The sequence below is a fragment of the Hippocampus guttulatus genome, chromosome 3 (assembly GCF_054856545.1).
Source record: "Hippocampus guttulatus isolate MCC_2025c chromosome 3, RoL_Hgut_1.0, whole genome shotgun sequence".
Lineage (NCBI taxonomy): Eukaryota > Metazoa > Chordata > Actinopteri > Syngnathiformes > Syngnathidae > Hippocampus > Hippocampus guttulatus.
The window spans coordinates 16,439,027-16,460,292 of record NC_141263.1 but is presented as its reverse complement, the minus strand read 5'-3'; the positions used below and the strand labels follow the sequence as shown (position 1 = coordinate 16,460,292).

Sequence of the window (21,266 nt, the reverse complement as noted above, 5' to 3'; positions counted from 1 at the left end):
AGGCGTCACATCTGATTGATGGACAAAGGTCTGAGTGCGACCTGGCTGACTTTGACTCCTGTCACCTAGGAAAATTTAAATAAGGGGGCACACGTCGCTTTGTGTCAAGTCTGCCTGAGTTCATGATGCAACAGAAGGAGGTTGAACATTCGTGATTTAAAAATATGAGATTTCTAAATGAACAGCATAGTTTAATGTGTAAATGTAAACTCAGAAGGACAATTGTTACACACCCTGACATCACTGATGGAAACGGTACAGTTCAGAAATAAATTGCACAAATGAATATAACATTACGGGTATGTTGTTATTTTTGTTATTTTGACTTCAAAATGGCGCCGCGAGAGTGGCTGCCTTTCCAGCAGCTCCTATATTTTGTTGTTCTACTTCTTCCTTTCATAACTTTGCTGCTGTGAATTGGGAATTTCTCCATTGCGAGACTAATAAAGGTTTTCTTCTCTTATCTTATCTTACCTCTCCAAAAAGGAGTCTGGATTCCAAATTGCACAATCTGAGGAGAATTGTACCCCAATATTTTTCATTAGATTGTACATGTTGATCTATATTTACGATACATGCTTTATATTTTGCAATAGACAATGGAAGTATGTCATGTTTGAGTGGTGCATGTTAAAATTTGTTTTGTTTGAATTGTAGATGAATACAATTTGCGACGGATGAACTGGAGAAAATGTATCCCATGTGAATAATTATGGACACAATGGCATTTGAATAGTTTGGCTCATAACACATTGATGCATCCCCAACCCATATGAATATTACAAATGTGGGATATGCCGCTTAATCCATGGCATTGGCTCCTTGCGATAAATTGTCTCACAAGTCCAATATCAGTGACCTCTGACCTCACAACCTCATTCTTTCAGTTTGAATGAATAATTATTCCAAAGGACCCACTCCAAAAGCTTGTAGAAAATCTTTCCAGAACAATGGAAGAATCTCTCATAGCTTTAAAAAAAAGTGGAATTTTTTTGTTTGGGTTTTTTTTATTTTTGGAGTACTTATTTGAGGTACAAAATGACATCGTGTTTACAAAGAGTATTCATATAGACAACCACATATAACGTTAGTATTCTGTCTACTGTAAAGAGGTGTTTTGTTTGAGAGGAAACATACCTGAGCAGATTAGAAATGAGCTTAGTTACGTCCCCTCTGTATCTGTGACGTCTGTTAGCATTGGAGGTGATGGCCTCTCAGTAGAGGAAGAGCTTTGAACCTGTGGGTTACTCTCTCCACCAGAGGCTAAGCACCACTTCAGATCGAGGGGGTGGGGGTGGGGAGGGGGCTTCCCCTAAACAAACATTTCCTGCAGTAAAGACAAGGTCGGGCCCTAACGATGTAGGTCAGCTGGGCTCTTTACAGCAAGGCCCTTTATGAAGACTGAGGCCAGAGATGGACAAATAGTAGGACATTAGCGGTCAGCGGCATCAGCAGGAGCCAGATCTGGATGCAGTTTAATAGCTGTTTGTTGGTCCGGAGGAAGAGTCTCATAAAAGTGGAGACTCTTATCTTTTGTAGACCCTGTGTGTTTGTGTCACAGCCACTGCTGACCATTGGTGAACCGTCATAGACCAGAGATGGACTACAGGCCATGTTAGCAGTACAGCCTCTGTTTCGTGTCCAACATTGTTTATTTCCAATTCGTACACCTCCAGTCACATCTAAGGATCACAAAAGCAAACATCATGTGTAAATGCGGTAAACACAGACTATGTCAATGGTGTAATAGATTTTTTTTTTTCTGACACCATAATCAGTTCCTCCAACAAGGTTTTATTTGGTGAAAGCTGTGAGGGCGTTTCTCCGCCTGAGGAACTCTCCTCTACATTGCTGACACCTTTAACGACTTCTTAAATGTCACAGAATGTCATGCGGCGGGATAAAAGTAGAGGACCACCTCTTGCTCGCCGCTGAACCTCTGTGGTTTTTACTACGCGACAGTGCTGCTGGCCAGGACACATGCGCTCAGGTGTCGCACACATTTTCTCACTAGTGACATGATTTAATGCACTCGCTACTAAGCAGGCGAACGATAAGAGCGTCTTGTCAGTGAAGGAGCACTGATTGAACACAGCATGCCCTTACAAATGTGTGCTTTGAGCATGTTTCTTCGGAGACAATCATCTATCACATCCAGTTTCATATAAAACCTTACATGATAAAGCTTTCTCTGTAGTGCACCAACCAGCCTCGACACACACCGCATTTTTCCCCCACTTTCCTCTTCCTTTCAAGAGCTCTAAAATCAGTTGTATTCCCAGGGGAGCGGACTGCTGCTGGGATGAAATGAGCATCAACTCTGCTCAATTTTCCATTGAGCTAACCAGGCAGCTCATCTCCATTAATGTCCGCCTAACCAGCCCCGCTCTGGCTCTCCTTGGCTGTGATCTCACCACAAGTCGGCTGGGTGGATGTGTTGTGTGTGTGTGTGTGTGTGTCTACACATGCTTGTGCGATTTTATGAGAGCTCCGAGCCCAACAGCTGTGCGAGATCTGAGCGTTAGGCCACAGCGAGGCTCTGTTAAGCTCAACAGCATGAGACCGTATCAATTACGCTGCAACAGCGATACGGACACAGCGTGCAGCCTTGAAAGACAAAGACAATGATCGCTCAACATCTCAGTTCCTTTAGCCACATAGTCAGCTGGATAACCTTCACACAAGTTCCGCATCCCGAGAGGAGGACTCGAAATGGACAAGTTTGAAAAACAAATAAGTACTTATTTGAGGTACAAAATGACATCGTGTTTACAAAGAGTATATATTAAGCACAAGCGTGGGATTTTTTTCTTCAGATCGATTTGATGTATGTTTCCGTGAATTTCAATAATGAATTTCATTAATTTCAAATTCAATTTATAACAGCCGATATAAAGTGTACTTTTAAGTTTTAAAGGATGTAGGGTCCATACTTCTAATCAAGCTTGGTGTCTTGAGCAGCACAAAGATGGTTTAGTAAATCCTTTGCTTTAAAAAAAAAAAAATGTCGTGAGATATTATTACACTATGTTGCTTTTGCTGGTGGAAAAGTGTCTTGCTCCAATACTCCCTGGAAGATCATGTAGAAAAATGTTCCCGGGCCGGAGAATTTTGGTATCTATCAGACCTGGGCAAAGTCCGGCTCGGGTGCCACATACATTCCGTCTATGACTGGCCATCACAGTGACCATGAAGTCATAATAAAACAGAAAATAAGCTGTGATTTTATTTTTAAAGCTGTGCTTTTATTTTATCTGCACACATGTGACCTTTGGTTCAAGCGAGGTAGCAAGAAAGCGCTAGAACGTGTGTCTGCGATTAGTTTTTGCTGTATTTAGTGAGCATCTGTTTTTCCTAGCAAACAAAAAAATGACAACAGTCGTCCTAATGTGAGCAATGTCCTGATTTCCTGCATGGTGGAGGGAAGATGGCCAAGAGGATTAGGCCTGTTAATTCTGGATACAAATCTACAGTTTCATAGACCATCCATACGTGGCTGTATGAGAAGTCAACATTGTATCATTATCCACCGCTGTCAATAATATTATAATTATCTATTTGGGAGCCATAGCGGGAAATGACTCATGTGAGTTGGTGCATAAAATAGAATCCTGAATCTGCCAAGTGTACAACAAAATGGCTTAAAAACTACATGCACAGCAAACGTGGGTACAAAGTGCACCAACGAAGACAGAAATGACTGCAAAAAGACACATTGCAAGCTAGTACACCAAGGAGTACAAAAGCGGTGGACAAAGTTGCAGTGGAAAAGAGTAACTTGGCAATGTAAGTAACAAAAACAGCACTATGGAACAGTCAACTCAGGAAATCCAGAATAACAATACATTTACAGGCTGGGAAGTAATGGCAGCAAGCAAATGTGCTATCCAACAACTTCATTCCACTGCTGTTCGCCTTAAAAGCACTCTCGATCTCAAAATGCCTGCAGGTGCGCCTCAGCCGGCTCCGCCTACCAGCGATCACCAAGCAAGCGGCCAGACAGAACGTAAACAGCAACACAAACCAGGAACAGAACAGTATTAAGTTACAGTAAGACAAGCGGCAAACGTCTCGAGGGAACAAAATGCCCCAACAAACACACGCAACACCATTTACTTGGTAAAAGATTGATTAATGAATTGTTTTATGAGGTAATATATATTCAATGGACAGTATGCCGCAAACACAATTACTCTCAGCATACATTACAACAGTCACTTTGAAAAGTAAAGATGGACAAATTGACTTATTATTTGGCTCAGCACCAAAATGACAAAGAGCCGCAAAGCACGGTATGATGATCGTGATATGAAAGATTTATAATGAATACAAAAAAAAAAACATTGACGTCTTAGTCTGACACAAAACGATGACAGAAAGTACCGTGAGTGATTTGCACATCAAGTCCAATCTATTTGCAATGTCCAGTGAGTTGCACATGGCGCAGTGAGCGTGAGCCAAAAGGAAAACAAAGGAGCGACTCGAGGTAGGATGCGAGAGTCTTCTCGGGGGACCTTAAACAAACCGATCGGGCGCAGGGAGAACACTTAGCACTGCTCGAGACACTCTAAACAGCCACTGAGGAATTGGGCTCTTACTGGGAAACTTCATCTCTTCTAAACTAGACATCCATATATCCCCTGCTTGTGCGTATACACGCGTGCGTTGCTGTTTGTATGCCGGCAAGAACATATCACGTAAATATACACAAGTTACCAAACCTGCAAAGTTTCTCTAATAAAGACAGCCAGAGTATAAAATAAATGTTCCGCTCAGGATTTCCCCAAAAATGTTTCAAGTGACTTGATAAGAGGCGCAAAAAAGAAAAAAAAAACATTCCACTGAGGAGATGAAGTGACCTTATTCCTTCTTCATGCAACATTTTGCCTACATCGCCACATTTGGCTAAACAAGATGAGCTTAAATTTAGGCGGCGGGACGTCAACACAAACACAGCATAGAAAGTACTTGTTTAATTAGGTAACCCCCTCCTTTCCCCTTGCCCAACACACACACACACGCACACACACAGACACACACACACACACACGCACCCTTCACTAAAGTTCATTTCAATTAGTCCCACCTCGGCCCCACTTAGAGCTCTCAGTGATTTGTCAATGCCGTAACTTATTTGTAGCGCGGCAGGACACAATGCAGCATGCAAATGTTGTGTATATTTGTGCATGTGTTTTGCTGTTTATGTTTTGTGTGTGACCTCGACGTGAGAGGGGGGTGGGGAAGGAACTCCTGTGCCCTTGACATTTCCTTTGCGTTCTTAAGATGAATTGCCTGCGTTATTTATGTTTTCAGGAGAGATTCATACATCCCCGCTTTGTTCCCAAACACTCGAATATAACACAAGACAGCCATAAAAATAGCCACTGTGTTGAATGATTTAGGTCCGCGTAAAATTATTTGAGGGTATTACAGATGTGTGAATTCTAAATCAATTCTAAGCACTAAAAATAGTCGACTAATTATATTGTGATCAATGCCATTCATTTTAATTATGTTGTATGCTTCATGTGTTTCGACAAGTTTTCTCCTGTTCAGTTTCAGAGCTGTCATGTGATATTGTAGATGGTTTTCTTCCAATACAGTCATTATTGCTGCACGTCAATACACTCCACCATTCCTACACCTTGAATTAAATAATTAGTGTAATCTGTTAATAATATTTTAGCAAATGCTAGGATATTATTAACAGATTATTAACAGAACCATTTTCAGGTGCCATATATTTACATGTACAGGTACATCCCGAAACATTTCTTTTTTGGGTGGTGAAAAAAATAAAATTAAATGAAAAAAAACGTTCCAGGCACCTTAAATGCTAGATGTCCGGTATATATGCTGTGGTCGGATGGCCTATACGTCCTTCCAAGTATCTCAAAGGTGTTGTGTGTCTGCCCTGTCCATTTTGTGCCACCCTCACAAACACAAGCCGATCAATCAGCTGTAAGTGTAGACATCAGGTCACCTTTGGAATTTATCATTTTTTTGCGTGCGTGTAAAATGAGGCGCTCCTGTGATGGTATGGCCGCTAAATTTAGATTACCTATATGCCAACATCCTCTACCCTTCCTGCCTGCCACAAAAACAAAATTCCTAAAGGTGCAGAGACATTGAGTCCTGAAGACACACAAATGCAGCTCTTTAGATTAGTATTATTTTTTTTTTGTTGTACCAAGTCTATAATGATTCCAAATAACTAAAATGTCACTCGGTAGAGTGCCAATATATCTTCATCTGTTTGATACTAAGTGTGCTATTTCACTCTGCGTGCAGGATTAAAACAAAGATAGTGGCTCAGGACTTCTGCACAGTACTGTATGTTATAAGAGTAATGCATATCCATAATGCTAAAGTTTTTAAGGAGTCAGGATGAAATAAAGTGTCTAATCAGAAAAAAAAAAAAAACCTCGAAAATCACCTGCCTGAATTCTTTTCCAAGCGGCTGCAGTGCCTTTTTGTTGCTTTCAGAGGTGCTTAGTAGCTCTTGTTTGCACACAATCCGGCGGTGATTATTTCCCGCTTCTGGCTTCATGCGTGCTGATGTGTCTTTTCACAAAGCAGCTTCATTTGCATAGATTTGGCAACCTCTCAAATCTCGAGGAATGCGCTTGAAGGAGGGTTTAAAAAAAAAAAAAAAGCAATCACGACGACGGATCTTTCTGTTTGCGATAAAGGTTGACGATATGTCTATCAGCTTGCACTAGATCAGCTCTTTAAGTTAAGTTGCTTTTGAAGCCATCAGTCATTATGCTGGATCATCTAGATCAATTTTATTTTTTTGGGGGGAGGGGGGGGATAATGAAGTTGAAACACTCAAGTTTTTTTTTTTGGTTCCATGAAAACTCCATAAGCTTTGAATTGGGATGTTGATGTTTCTTTATTATGTGGAGCCATTTTTTTTCTGCTGAACACAGCTGCTGGGGTGTTTCCATGCAGAAAGGGCCAATATGGTCGTGTCTGTTAATCAGAGTCCGCAAGCCAAAAGATAGAAAACAGCGAAGAACCACCAGGCGGAATTTAGCACACGATGGCTCCCAGCGGGCATCATTTGGGGACCGGGGAGAGTTTTTCCCCCCCTTCTCCCTTTTCCTTTTTCCTGCATGGTTAGCAGGTTGGAAAGCTCAAACCCAACATTGCTGCTGACACAACCACTCAGGGACGGCTGTAACAGCTCTCTTAGCATGGCACCTGTTATTGAGCCGTCAGAGCGAGCGAGAGAGAGGAGGCGGAGGAAAAGGCATTGGAGGAGGAGGAAGAACATTAGAGAAGGTCGGTGCAGACACCCAAAACAAAGTGAAGCTAACTTTTAATTCTACCGCTTTCTCAGAAGCCTGCCTGTAAGACAGCGGCTGTATACTTTGCGCCCAAACGTGACCAGAGTGATCATTCCCGCTACATTCCAGAATGTTGAATTGTGAGCATTCATCCAGCGTCTGAATGAACCACCTGATTATAATTGGATTCACCACAGGCTACTTTGCAAACGGAGCAGTGCGTGTGCCTAAAGTGTGGTCACTTAAGAAACACCACAGTGACTTCTAAGTTGTAATTTTTAATTCAAATAATCATGTCGTTTTGTTTGATTACACATGACGTACTGTTTTGTTTCTCGAGTTGGTCTTTGACTGTTGTAAAGGTTTATTTCTTCACAGACAAATTTTGGTGTATGTTCATTTGCTCTAATGAGGCGATAGTACACAAATGCCAAGTGGATCATAGACTGTCAAAAGCATCACCAGATCCATTGCTTTAAGATGCAACCTTTAGTCATAAACTTCCATCAAACCATCGATTTTCTGTTCCGCTTTATCTTCACAATTGTCGCGGGGGGTGGTGGAGCCTATCCCAGCTCTCTTTGGGCAGTAGGCGGGGGACACACTGACATGGTGGCCAGCCAATCGCAAGGCACACATTGACGAATAACCATCTGCACCCACACTCATACCGAGGGACAATTTAGAGTATCCCACGAGCCTGCCACACATGTATTTGGAATGTGGGAGGAAGCCGGAGTACCCGCAGAAAACCCACGCAGGCCCGGGGAGAACATGCAAACTCCACATAGGAAGGGCGGAGCTGGGATCGAACCCTGCACCTCTGCACTGTGAGGCCCACGCGCCAACCAGTCGACAACCGGGCCGCCCTGACACCAATCAGTCATCACAAAATAAATAAATAAAACAACAAACTTAAACTTACAACACACAGATCAAAACAAATATGCATTGGAGTGAATTATGGATTATAAAAAAAAAAAAAAAGAAGCTTCATCAAGCTTACACACCCTATTCTGGGGGCCAGCCAATAATACCATTAACGACATTGTTCCAAGTCATTATGTGATGAGGAACACAATAATAATTGCCACACTACTAAAAGCACGATGATTTCTTTTATTGAGGTCATCACTTTGGTAAGCATTATTTGTTTGTCTTCCTCTTTCTTTCTTAACATTCCATAAATCCTGCGAGAGGCTGCAGTATGAATCCCTGGTGCAGACTCAATATTGTGTTTTGTGCTATGCTGCCATGTACGCTTAGGAAGCAAAGACTTTGGAGTTATTGGTCTGGAGGGGGAGAGTGGACACAATAAGCAGAGCCGCTGAATTCCAAACTGGACTTGATGTTTCACAATCCAAAACACTAAATGTGTGTATTTTTTTGTAATAGCACAAGGGTTGCCCTGACAAACTGATAAATATAAAATCACCAGAAAAAAAAAGAAGAAATGTATTTCTAGTTTTTGCTGCCCTTGCATTGGCTCTCATTAGTGCAATTGTATTCAATGTTGTGGCCTGTTTAATGTTTCACAGTAAAATAACATGTCTTACTCAATAATACAGGTTGCCAGTTATAATCGAGAGGTTTTGGTGTCCCACACGTGACATTATGTGGTTTAGGGCCTTTCTGACAGAAAAATTCTCACACCGCACATATGGCCCACTGACAAATGTGACAGATGAAACAGTGTGTTTGCTTTTGTTTAAGCACCGGCTCTTCTCCTAATACAAGCCTTTTAAATGATCAAAAGGGCCCGCGATATTTGATGTTGTCTGCGGGGCGGTGTGGTGGAGAGCGGGGGGGGGGGGGGGGGGGTGTTCGAGGCAGAGGAGGTGTCATCTAGTGATATAATGCTCCAGTCCTCTGTCACACTGCGCAGTGTCTGCTGGGAAATAATCTGACATCTCGCGCTCAACACATCGCAGCGCCGAGTGGAGAAAGTGATGGGGGAGCAAAACGTATAAGGCAGAGAGTGATTGGACAACGAGACGAAGGAGAAGAGAAAGGGAAGTAGACACAATTAATTGTGCAGTCCGACCTCCATCATGTCATCACCTGTCAGTATGGATTTGAGAATACAACATTTGAGAGACCTTCCAGCGCAACTGTACGATCGATGCTTGAACAACATTCGACGGAGTGGCATGAATGGCACAAGAAAAAAAAAAAGATATTAAAATAATTTGTCCTTATCATGGAGAACTACTTTAGAACATGACTTGGAAATCTGGGAAGGGACTTATTTCCCCGATTCAATAAGAGTTTGCACGTTTTGTTGAAAAGCGAGAGCCGGAAGTGCGTCCGGTTTAATCAGTTGGCAAAAGGAGAGCGGAAAAAATGAAGAGATGGTGAAAGAGTGAATAAATCGAGTCATTAAGCATGTGTTTGCGGGAACCTGCCTCCCATATGACAGTGCGGGGTGGCAGGATGCTTCTGTTTCTGTTCGCTGCAAACAGAGTGGCAGATTTGCTCCTTTCCCGCTCTCCTCGGCACAGCGTTTGCCTCCTGGTTTCAAGGGGAGACTTCAGTTTGTGATTCATTTCACATATATTACACATATTCATTAATCTATGCTCACGTCGAATTCAAACGCATTTAAAATTCTTTTTGAAAAGCAATCCCTAACCCAGGTGAAAATTGCATTGAAAACAATCAGGCCATGTTACAGAGTACTAAAGCGTTTGTTTGGTATCCAATTAAATAAAGCAGAATGTACACAGTGTGCTTTAGTCATTCCAGAATAACAAAAAATGTTGTTACTTTTTTGTTACACACTAAATATCAGTTACAGTAATTCCAATAAGAATATGGGGAACATGTGACATCAGGATTGGTGCACGCTCAAACTTGCAGGTGGAAAACAAAGTGTCCAGTCAATCATTGAAAAGTCCTCCCACTGTACACTTCCCAATGTAATAAATAAGAGCAAAACAGCACAATAAATTAACAAGCTACGGCCAGATCTTTTGCTCCATTGGGTCGGATCGAGTCTAATATTTCTGTTCCTCTGTAATTGTAGCTCGCGATTACGTTAAGTGTCACCACTGCAATGGAATAAATTATTCACCGGCCAGCGGAAAGACACAAGACCAATGATTCCACCTTCATAGGTGGAAATGTTAGCTCAAAACATTCTGACAATGTTGAAAAACTGACATGATACATTCCAATGTAAAACCGGGATGCACATGCTGACCTCTTCGATCTTGGCTGCCTGCTTTTTTTCTTTCTTTTTGACACAAACGCTATTTTTCTATCTCGTTTATTTGCTCCTTTACATCTCCTTCACTCTGTATTTAGATTTCAGAGCAGAGCTCAATCGTTACTGAGTGATGGTACCATCCCTATAGTGTATATGTTGTAAAACTGTCAGCTGCTGACAGATTGACAGACACGGTCAGGCCGTCGATCACGCGGGCAAGAGAGAGAGCGAGAGGGAGAGGACAAGAAGGAGGAGGGAAGATGTTGGGAACGACAGAAAACACGTAGTGGATTGCCATCACTACCAGAAAGGTAAAGTTTATAGCATTTTTTTTTGTCAAATAAATTACACAAAAGGTTGCTCAAATAATTTGCGTGAAACTTCAGAGAAGTGTGGTTGGGCCAAGAAAAAGTCGTTATTGTTATTATGTGGTAGGACCTATAGCAGGGGTGTCAAACTCATTGTTGTCGTGGGCCACATTTTAGTTACCGTTTCCCTTGGAGATACGTCATGACTGAAACCAAATTAAAAAAGTCAATTGCGGTTTATTGAACGATTGATTAAGTTACTGTAATGAGGGATTAGGTTCCCAGAAAATGCTTACAATACATCTCTTATTTATTACATGTGATTTGTTTTTTTAAATTTTGGTCGAGATTTTCGCCAGCATCATGCAAGTTGACATGATCTATTTGCTTCCGCGAGCCACGTAAAATGACGTGGCGGGCCGGATCTAGCCCCCGGGCCTTGAGTCTGACCCCTGTGACCGATAATTTTCATTCAAATGGATTTGTCCTACACTTGATTCTTGATCAAAGTTTACAGTGGAATCTCCAAAGAGGGAGATAATCCTCTTCATGGTGCTGGTTGACTTTGTTGAAGTTGTTCTTTCTGAACTAAATTTCCCATTGCAAGTCAGGATATTTTGAAGGACTTGTTCCAGATTCCAAATGGTCAACAATGAGCACATTTAGTAACTGCCCATGCAATAATTCAAGTAATATTTTAACATTATTGAAAAAAAGTTTACACAACCCTGTTCAAATGCAAGGATTTTATAATACCCATTAAAGAAATAAATAAACGAACCAAGATAAATTATTTTAAAATGTTTTCTACCAGTAATATAACTTTTACAACTCAATGAAAAAATAAAATAATAAGATGGTGAATAAAAATAACTGTTGAAAATTACCCAGTCACATGAACCTGAGGAAAATGGGAGCCATCACATCCCAGCCACCAGGTGAAGTCCTGAGTAGCCTCAGATAAGCGTCAGATGTTCTTGGAGGCTTGTCCTGACATTCTATTTTATTTTATTAGTCTGCAATCTAGAGCAGCAGAAGCCTGACAACCACCTGATCTCTGTATTCTTATTTACTATTGCAAATGCCCCCCCGCCCAGTTGAGTTGTACAGGGTATAGGTCACATTAATAGTGGAAAAGGTTTTGAAATGACTTCAGATTCAAGGTGCTGGAGAATTGATTTTTATTTTTTTCTTTCCATGGCAGAAGGCTACGCACGGCTGAATGCCCTTCTTTTTTCTGTGATCAAATCTGCCATAAAAAATTAAAGTGCACAACAAACACAGTTGACTTTAGAGCAAATGCAAAAATAAAAGGGAGGACCATATCGAGATTAAGTGTCGCTTGTGTAATTTTCAACAGATGTTGATTCAAAGGGGAAAAAAAAATTATTTGGTCCAGATGGTCTCAGTCAGAGGCAGAATGTGAGAGTTGACTTCATTGGTTCCAGCAATGTGTTTTCCCTCCTGATAGGAATTAAAATGGTCCTTCGTTTGTCACTGCTCGCTACACAGTTTAAAACGCGGCAATGAAATGTTCCTTGGCGATAATGCACCGTAATTACTCAAACGCCTGTTCTTTATCTGCAGCAGAGGGTGGACATAAGGAACATTTCGCTCGGATGAAATTATAAATGCCACAAAGCTGACTTGATTGAAAACATGGAGAAAGATCAGCCCTTTTTTTTTTTTTTTTTTTTGCCAATGGGAGCCATAATACCTGTCATCATTTTGCTCAAAAACAACGCTGCGTGTTATGCAAGCAGTTTAACAGAAACGCCAGAGCGCAGTCTGGCAGGAGCGTCTCCAGCTGCTGGATGCTCCTCCGTATCTGGGCCTGCAATCTGATGTAACACGCTGTTGCTACGAGGTACAGCGCACACCTATCAGGCTTTGATAAATGTATTTGTTTTAGCAGGCTGATGGGTATTGATCCCCAGGGGCGAACATTACGGGACCCTGGAAGACGAGGACAGGCCGCCAGCGTTTAACCCACACGTGACGACACTCGCTTGGTCTGTGACCGCCACTCGTTGATTTGCAGGTGAAAAAGACACGACCTTAAAAGATGGATGGAATGTGCCAATCAGAGAAGGAATGGATGAAGTGTAATCTGGTTATTTGAGCGAGTCTCCCTTATTTCTTTTTGAAGTGCCGCCATATAAAAATAGCGTGCACTGTTCAATGCATCGCATAAGGAGATACGCTCAGGTTATTGATCGTGTCCGGCCACAGGCTCAGAGCAGTCACGGGGCTTCATGGGGGATACGGTATATCACAGACACGCTCGTCGCAGCCCGAGTTTCATTTTTCTCCTGTTTCCTTTGAACACCTCGTCTTTGTCCGTCTCGCTCAACCTGTTCTTATTTAAAGCTGACAGATGATCCATTGAGCTTTTCAAATGCCCGCTCGAAATGTCACATCCCCACTTTCGGTCGCATTTGTCACTTTTCCTCCACTGCGAGACACCAAGACGTTTTCAATAACGTATATGCACGCACACGCAAACCCTGCGCGTGTGTGTGTGTGTGTGTGTGTGTGTGTGTGTGTGTGTGTGTGTGTGTGTGTGTGTGCACTTGTTGCAAACTACTCTTAACGTGTACGCTTTCAAAATCTAATAATCATCATTTACATTTTAGCGGAATTAAACACAATGAAATATATCCCAACAATGTTTTCATAATGTTAGTGATTTTGAAATGTCATTCTTCAAAATACGCAGCCGAGACATCACAAGAATGTTTGTTTTTTTTTGGATAGTTTGCTGTTCCGAGTTTAGTCACATTCACGCCTCTTCAAGGTCAGAGTTGTGACACACTCCATGAAGAAACCGCTGCTTGCTTTGTGTCAAGATGTGCACGGCGCCTCCATACTGGGTCTCTCCAAAGTCAAAAACTTAAACGTATACTAACTAGTTAAAACCCATTTCAATTGATCGAGATTTTCCTTAGCGGTCCATCATGACGTACACATTTTATTATCTATAAGTGATGAATGATGATGTGGGTGCAGTGTATCTGATGAGAGTTTCCACCGCAGGTCTTTTTACTCAGCGATGAAAGAAATGATGATGACGACTTTCCACAGTGCTGCGCTGAGTCTCAACCCACTTGACCCGCTGGCCTGTAAAACTGTGCTTATCTGAACTAAGGATCACAATGATTTTTTTTTTTTTTTTTTGAGGAGCCTGAAGAATATAATGACTCAAGTTTGGACATTATTTGGACCAAACAAACATATTATTGCCCATCAAGCATCACAAATTGTTTTTGTGCACTCTTTCAAATTCAGTGGCTTCTTTTACCATTTTGAACAAGTAAGAAAAATTTCAAACTGCCTCTCGGAGAACTCAATGTAAACAAAACATTGATCCACTCAAACTTTTCTTTCCAGCTGTGCATGTAAATAGGGACAATGTGACATAATTCAAACATAATAAAGTGCTTTGCATTTTCAATGAAAACATTTTTATGTGAGTTGAAAACAATAATATTTGGGCATTAAACATGACAGATACATATTACCACAGAAGCATAAACTTTACGTTGGGTCATGGTCTAGTAACTGTGGTTAGCGTTTCCTATGAAAATGTGACTTTTTACTTAGTCACGTTCTGAATTTCGCACACCAGTGGCATTTTAAAAAGGATTTCCATTAACACAGAGGTGCAAAAACAGGAACCAACAAAAGTTTGCACTATGTCAAGGAAATTTCGAGTATCTTTTTTTTTTTTAATTCTGTAAAAGCGGGCTATTTGAGCAGACAACAAAAGAACCAAGGATGGAGTTGAACTAGTAGAAATATTTGCATCTAAGGATCTGTGGCAAACATATGTGAAATTACCAAGAAATGGAAAACTCTTACTAATTTTAACAGTGAAGTTTAGGAATAAACGTATTTAATTAATCGATACCGAATATGTATTTATTGCACATCTACATTTGATTCAATCTTTCATGTTATCGTTCTTCGATTTTGATTCACTTTTCCCATTTCATTATTATTCCCGTCCTTTTATTTCCTGATTTTTATTTATTTGTGGAAAGAAATACGAAACCGATTTTGTGCCGAAGCGAAGATTGGCCTTATTCGAGTGACACGGCCCTGAAGTTGCTGGGAAAATCATGAAATAGTGTGTATTCAAATGTACAAGGGCTGTGTGTGTGTAGTATAGTATTTTATGCCAACACAGCTATTCACTTTGTTTAAAAAAAAAAAAAAAAAAAAAACAAGGAGTGTATAAATCATCTCGCCAAACATGTTTCCGTTGTTTTCATCTTCCCATTATGGCTGTCAATGAAACCATGGAGCTTCCACTTCCTGTAAAATTGCATTAGATTTCCAATATCCCTGACGCGTTTTTCCATCTTTCACAGATCAAGACTTTGCAGGCTTGTTGGATGAAAAATTATCAATACAAGATAAAGCATCAGCGAAAGAGTCAAAACCGTTTGCCCACATGCTCTTGGTGCTCAGCATTAATTATGAAGCCACTGGTTCAGAACTTCATTTTCAATGCATGGTTGAGGTCAACCCCAATGTTTGATTCAGCGGTGCATTTGTTGAGTCAAATGCAAACAATAAAAAGGCTATTAAAGCTTGTACATGACTCCTCCTTTTTCTCCTCGAGTAAATGCTGGGAAATATGGAGGGTGGAGTTTGTTGGTGTGAGAGGTTGTTAGTATCTCTTCTTTTATCAAAGCAGTTTACAAAAGCTTAAAGTTGGGCGTGGGGTCGAGAGGGTAAAAAAATAAAAATAAATAAAAGGAAAAAACTGAAAAGGAAGCGGGTGGAGTGTCTGTGTGTAACGGTTAGGGGGCCCATCTCTCCACAAAAGACTGTCCTGTACTGTTTTTGAGAGGTGGGGTGGGAAAGATTCAAGGACGGTTTGATTTGTGGGAAGATTTGATCCAGCTGGACTCAGTGGGATTACGTTTCGATTCGATTCGATATGATATGATGTGGGTATGATGATATTATTTTTTTGTTGTCTTTTTAAAGACATTTGAATGAACTTGTCAGTACCATTTACTTCTAAGATATATTATATCCATTTTCCAATCCGTTTTATCCTCACAAGGGTCACGGGGGGTGCTGGAGCCTATCCCAGCCGTCTTCGGGCAGTAGGTGGGGCACACCCTGAACTGGTTGCCAGCCAATCACAGGGCACACAGAGACGAACAACCATCTGCACTCACAATCACATCTAGGGACAATTTAGAGGCTTCAATCGGCCTGCCATGCATGTTTTTGGAATGTGGGAGGAAACCGGAGTACCCGGAGAAAACCCAGGCAGACCCGGGGAGAACATGCAAACTTCACACAGTCAAGTCAAGTCAACAGGATTTATAGAGCACTTTCAAACAGCCATCGCTGCATACAAAGTGCTGTACATGGAGCAATTTAACATGCACAATAAACAGTAAGACAAATCGGTAATAAAGGCGGTAGAAAGCACTAAACAGTAACACCAAGAACAAATCTAAGTCATGCTGAGTCGAATGCCAAAGAATACAAGTGGGTTTTGAGGAGGGTTTTGAAGATGGGCAGCGAGGAGGCTTGCCGAATGTTCAGTGGGAGGTCATTCCAGAGAGAGGGACCAGCAACAGAAAAGGCTCGATCCCCTCTGAGCCTCAGTTTAGTTCTTGGTACTTCTAATAAAGTCTGGTCCACAGACCTGAGGCGCCGGGCAGGTGTGTAGGGGCGGATGAGCTCAGAGAGGTAAGGTGGCGCGAGATTATTCCGAGATTTGAAAACAAATAAGAGGATCTTGAAAATAACTCTAAAATGAATGGGGAGCCAGTGAAGGGATGCCAGAGTAGGAGTTATGTGCTCCCTCTTACGAGTACCAGTCAAGAGGCGAGCAGCGGCATTCTGGACCAGCTGAAGGCGCTTAATGGAGGACTGGCTGACTCCAAAGTAAAGGGCATTGCAGTAATCGAGCCGGGATGTGACAAAGGCATGAATTACTGTCTCAAAGTGTTCATGTGAGAGGAGAGGTTTTATTTTGGCCAGCTGTCTAAGGTGAAAGAAGCTGGATTTAACAACGGCACCAATTTGCCGATCGAGTTTGAAATCACTGTCCAGTTTAAGGCCCAAGTTTGAGACTGTTGACTCAAGATAAGGAGACAGGGGGCCCAAGTCTACAGGATGGAATGTACCTGGAATGTATGCACAGGAAGGCCGGAGCCGGGATCGAACCCACAACCTCTGCACTGTGAGGTCGACGTGCTAACCACTGGCCCACCGGGCCGCCCTAAAATATATTTCTCTCCCATAAATAAAAAGAATCGATAGGTATCGCGATATATTCTATACAAGTAGAACAATTCGGTTTGGCTCGATTCAATGCACTTGCATCTTTAAAATGAAAAAAACAACAAAAAAAAACCCCCAAATTTGAACACTAATCACGGTATACACTTCAGGTGTGACTGATTTCTCAAGGTAGCTAAATAAGTCATCATCACCTATCGCAAAGACATGCTTCAGTGGGTGGCTACCGAAAAGCGTTATGACAAACTTCAGCGCTCCTTTGTTTTGCGCTCCTGTTTAATAAAAATGGATTTACAATCTTAATAACATGTTAATCTCAAAACACAAATGCGCCGGGGTTATGACTCTCTCAAGCCATCCACCAAATTTCCTGTTTTCCCCGATGACATCCGGAGAGGGCTATAAAAGTGGATAGCAACCATTAAAAATACACGTGTCAATATCAGCAATACAGCCTGACCAAGCTTCTTATCAATGATGTGCGGCTGGGTTTCAAAGTCATTCATAAAATGCAAAGACAACAGAAAAGTGATTAAAATATTTCAATATGAGAGGATAATCTCTCTCTGAACTCCTGTTTTGATGCCGGCATTGAGCATATACACACAGTAGTTGGTTGTCTTCCACTGGAGGTCTCTGTAGATGTTGCGCAACTCCTCCAAGCTGATATAATGTTGGACAAACTTCACCAAAAAAGTTTTGATGAATTGACTCGAATTTATTTGGTAAAGTTGTAGCACCAAATAAAGTCATCTTATTAACATTTTTTTTTTAGTAGACTCTACGTCGACTTTTTCTAATGTAGCTGGAAAAATACAGACTATGCATTTACTTCAAAAATGTTTCTGCATCCAGATGATTTTATTTTGTGCAACCAATTGACGAAATAAAATTGAGAAAATACAACACGCCAGTTTTTCTTCCGGTGTCATTAAAAGTGAATCAACAGTTCCACTATTGCTGCAACCAAGTAGTAGACCTTCATTTTGACCTTCTTGGAAGGCATGATTCAACAACCAACTTCACATAATTGAAGATTATTAAAAAAATAAACAATGAAGAAAAGCCCAAACTCAAAAGACACTCATCTATCCACCCACCCTCTTTTTTTCTTTTTCTTTTCTTTTTATATACCGCATGTACCAAGGAGGAATGTCCTATCCTAGATGACTTTGGGCGAGAGGTGTGGTATCTACTGGATGAATCTCCAGCCACTCATAGGGCACAACACTCTTTTATATGGCGTGTCAAATTTACAAGCCATATTTATGTTGTTACACTGTTATTACACTGACAAAAGATTTGTTTTTTAATCTACTTAATTTTATTTTGTCATGTGGTTGCACAAAATAAAATAATCTGAATACAGATACATTTAAGAACATTATATATCTACTTAATAAAATGTACAGTATCTGGATCCAGATTTTTTTTATGAATGCAACCATGATAAAATAAAATTGTGTAAACTCTATGCAGTATTATTTATTTATTTTTTAACGTTTAAGCAAGAGCCTGTGATTCCGCTAAAATATCCTTAGAGCAATTTGCATTTTTACGGTTTCTTCCTGAGATCAAGGTTGCTGGTTTAATTGAGCGTGTACTCGTCCCAATGGCTGAGAAAGCGGGCAGAGGAGCATTGATAAACTATAAAATGGTTCCAATATGGTCGAACGATGAGGCTTTGTGAGGAGCTCCCTTGAGTCTTTGATTTTCCACTCAAACAACAGTCCGGGATCTCTGCTCTTCAAAGGCAATCGTCATCTTTGCTGTTATTGTTCTTGTTGTTTTCTCCCCTCCATGTTTGAGTGATGTCACTGAGGTCGATTTTATCCATGTCCATAAAGGCTCTCCCACACTTGAATCACCCAGGAGACGGCATCTGCTGGTCTGTGCAATGGTAACAACCGCCAATAAAGGTCAATCTCCCATGGTATTAGCCAATTGGGTTTGTTCCCATTATTGGCGCTCTGAGCTGTGGTCAACAGATGGAGAACTGGCACCACCGCAAGTTACGCTTGCAGTCGAAGATGGCTCGCTTGGCTCAGTCTTGAAGCAATCTTGTGCTTCAGCTTGCGTCGGTCTGCACATCACTCCATCATCCACAGTGCCCATATGAGGAGACTTGTCGCCGTTGCGTCCCAAGAGCGTCGCCAGTGAGGGCGAACTGTCTAACCATTTCTGCTAATTGCCTCATTAATGATTCACCAATGTTAGGCTGCTCTAGCACTTCGCTGCGGGGAGCAAATTGTTCTGATTGGTTTGCATCTGTCAATTATTGATGAGGCGGTGAGCTGAAGTGCTAACACCTGGCTTTGCAGGTCCAAATGGCCCTGCATTCCCATCACATACTCTGTTATCACACACCCTGGGACCACATTGACTCTTGAGGAGCTGCGGAGTCCTGACTGCTGCTTTTCCTCTCAGAGTGGATGTAGCATGCCCAGGGCAATAGTTGTGATCTCTGCGGTGAGGTTATTGGCTCTCTGCTGTGCAAAAGGTGGACAATGCAGCGATGGAGTGCTTGTAGCAATTCGTGGTTTGAAGTGGGATTGCCACGTGGAGAGAGGCAATTGATATGACTGGATCTATGACACAACAAACACTTAGATAAAGCGTAACCTCCGCCAAGCTGGAAAGACCGTCTGAATATGAACACCAGGCATTGATAGCAAGGAACAGTGTCAAAGGTTACAAGCACTGAGAAACATCATTGTCAGTGTGCCACAAATAAGCAGTGAATATTAAATGGCTCTTTTGTGTTTTTCATAAACATTTACGTACTGCATACGTGCAGCTTAAAACACAACAAACAAAACTTAACATGCTACACGGACACCTTAGAGTAGCGCCGATGTTAAGATCGCTCGTCTACCTTTGGCCTTAATTGAAGCTGAATGAAGAGTCAACCCCCGTGCAGACGACACTGTCGCTCTGCATCTCTGCCAAGTGGGCTCACCGTGTACACTCACAGGGTGGTCACTCTGCCTTTGTTTTTTACATTGGCATCGGCGACAGCAGAGCCCTCCCCACCCCATATATAATGTGACTGTGACTCACTGTATGTCACCATAATTCCTGGAGGGCTGAGACAAATGTACCATACAGCTCGTAATGCGGTCTTCAGTTTCTCATACTCAACATTATGGCGATTGTATGGAAGCACGACAACGCGTGTGTGAGAATGTGGTTGCCTGAATCACACTTAGTAACTACACTTTTCTTTTTTTCTGTGTGTTCCCACCCTCTCCCTTCTTACTTCTTTTTCAGACAACTCCACAAGTGAGCAGTGAGGACATCAGAGCGGCTGGCCAATCGCATGAAGACACCAACAAAGCACAACATTCAAAAATGTCTTCGCCAGGGGGACGGAAGACAGACTGGCTGATAGCCCTCCAAATTGCTACTTTTGACTCTTCCCTGATATTTTGCTTCCAGCTTTTTTTTCTACAAAACCTGAAAAATGGGTGGGGGGGGGGGGGAAGACGACACTCAAGAGACAGTGACATCAGGAGGACTATTTTCCTTTCGGCAGGAACCTCACTAATGCATGCTTCTGTAAATAGATCATAATAAAACCGTACCCACACTCCTAATGCGGGCCGCATACCAAGTCGTTCTCACCATCCCATAAACCTTCATGACTGTGTATAGTCCTCATGGCCCACCATTTTCCAAATGAAGCCACTATCCTTCTCGTTCCAGACACCATGTAATTATCATTTCCAGTATCATTTCTCGTCAGCTTATTGGGACTGTAAAAAAAAAAAAAAAAAAAGCAAAAGTTGCTTCTAATTATTCCTGGCCTGGTCTTCCCCCTTCAGTATTCTCTTTAGTACATGTAAATAGAGACGAATGAAGAGAAAAGCATGAAACACTATACACTGCATAGTGGATCACGGCAGTTCTTCAGTACCATATTGTAGATCGCAACATTCATATGTGGATATTTTAGAAATGATTTCCGACAAAACTTTAACTTGTTTTCTAATACAAACACTCGGGGCAGGAGTGGGGGGGGGGGGAGCACTATTATGTCTTTTTTGCTAGACTGCATTAAGATCTTACATCGAGGTAAAACTATTTGTAGATACGCTTTTGTGACGTTACAAGGTAAAATCACAAACAATTTCTACCAGTAAAAATGAAACCGCGGTGAAAGGGAAATGTCTGTGTTTCAAGTGT

General features: G+C 41.6%; 1 protein-coding gene across 2 annotated transcripts in view; it reads left to right on the top strand.

Moving 5' to 3' along the window:
* The window catches only part of mafa (MAF bZIP transcription factor a), a 65,856-nt gene extending 45,332 nt beyond the window's left edge, over positions 1–20,524 (top strand). Inside the window, exon 3 of one of the 2 annotated variants that reach the window (XM_086107481.1) lies at positions 20,352–20,524. The gene's annotated coding sequence lies outside the window, so the exon portion shown is untranslated. Of the gene's footprint in view, positions 1–15,181; positions 15,371–20,351 lie in introns of those variants that run through there. The other variant, XM_086107482.1, reaches the window with a different exon arrangement.
* The last annotated feature ends 742 nt before the right edge of the window (positions 20,525–21,266 follow it).